The 1,410-nt window shown below is 65.0% G+C and overlaps 1 protein-coding gene across 1 annotated transcript in view; it reads right to left on the reverse strand.

Annotated features, from left to right (window-relative positions):
* The window catches only part of ZNF598 (zinc finger protein 598, E3 ubiquitin ligase), a 5,222-nt gene extending 4,593 nt beyond the window's left edge, over window positions 1-629 (reverse strand). The window contains exon 1 of the mRNA XM_023728348.1: window positions 439-629. The gene's annotated coding sequence lies outside the window, so the exon portion shown is untranslated. The remainder of the gene's footprint in view (window positions 1-438) is intronic.
* Window positions 630-1,410: the final 781 nt, after the last annotated feature.

The raw sequence follows: 1,410 nt of genomic DNA on the forward strand, positions 1-1,410 counted from the left end.
CCCCCACCCCCAGGGCCAGAGGTCAAAGCCCCAGCTTGGCCTTGAGCCAATGGGGCACCTGGGAAACGAGGACCATTGCTGTGACAGCTGTGCCCTTCACAGGGTGCTCCCACCATGGGTCAGGAGAGCGCCACACCCACAGCCTGGCCTGCACTCACTCGGGGCCCTCACAGAGCCTGAAGGCAGGCGCCATGTACCATGCGGAGGGTTTCCCAGGTCATCCACGTCACCTGCCTACCACCCCATGAGGATGCTTTCAGCAGCCCCACTTACAGACGAGGAAACTGAGGCCCAGCTGCGAAAGCCCAGGGGTGGGAACCTGACCTTCTGTGCTGTACCTCCACCTGGGGCATGAGGAGCACGGGGTGACAGCCACCAAGCACCACCAGGATGCGGGTGGCACAGACCCAGGGGCCCCAGCGAGGGCATCCCCCTCACCTGTATAACGCAAACACCTTCTTGTCAGCAAAGTAGATGTCGTATTTCTTCTCGTGCTGCAGCTGGTGGATGGGGATTGTGGCGAAGGCCGGAAGCTTCTTCCCGAAGACCACCTAGGCGGAAGGTGAGGAGGACAATGAGCAGGGCTGTGCCGCCCTCCACAGGAGATGCGGAGGCTGAGCGGGAAGGCTGGCGGTCACTCTGCGCGGGAGTGAGGGGTGTCTGGAGCCAGGGACCTCCTGGGAGGCCCACAGCAGGTCACAGGCAGGCAGCATCCTCTGGTGACCTGGGCCAGCCTGGGCCTCCCGTCCTCACCGCAATGGGCCTCGAGACTTTGGGGCAGACAGAGGACACCTGGCCTCGCCATCGGGGGGCAGCCAGACACGTCCCAAGGTGGCTGTGGTGGGCCTGCCTCACCCCCAACTGGAGCTCGCAGACAGGGTGACAGGCCTGACAAAGGGGTGCAGCTGCTGGCGCCATCCCCCGGAGCCCCCCATGCCCAGCGGCTGGGATGGCCCAGCTCAGACCTTGGCAGGCGCCCAGCAGCCCACCTTGCGGAGAGTGCCCTGAAATGCAGGTTGCATGCCCGTGCTGCCATCAGGGGCCCAAGGGCCACATCTGGAGAAGGTGGGCCACCCCTGCCCCATCCCCCACATCTAGCCCGGTACCACCCAACACAGGGCCTCCCCACGGGTGTCAGCACGCTGGGTCTAAAGTGAGGGTGTTGGCGAGGATGGTGCGCGAGAGGGAGAGATGCTACCACGTGACTATGTCAAGGCCACCCCCCAGGTCCAGCACTCTCCCCCCATGTTGCCATGATGTCATGGGGGTGCCTCTGCTGCAGTCAGCGCTCTCAGCTGCTCCCCCAGCTCCCTGCCCAAAGGGGTGAGCTGGTGAGCTGGACTCAGCACTGGCCAGCCGCAGGGACCGTATGGCCGGGCCCCCCGCTCACACCCGAGGGTTCTGCAGTGT

This window comes from Trichechus manatus, unplaced genomic scaffold, assembly GCF_000243295.1.
Source record: "Trichechus manatus latirostris isolate Lorelei unplaced genomic scaffold, TriManLat1.0 scaffold00024, whole genome shotgun sequence".
Taxonomy (NCBI): domain Eukaryota; kingdom Metazoa; phylum Chordata; class Mammalia; order Sirenia; family Trichechidae; genus Trichechus; species Trichechus manatus.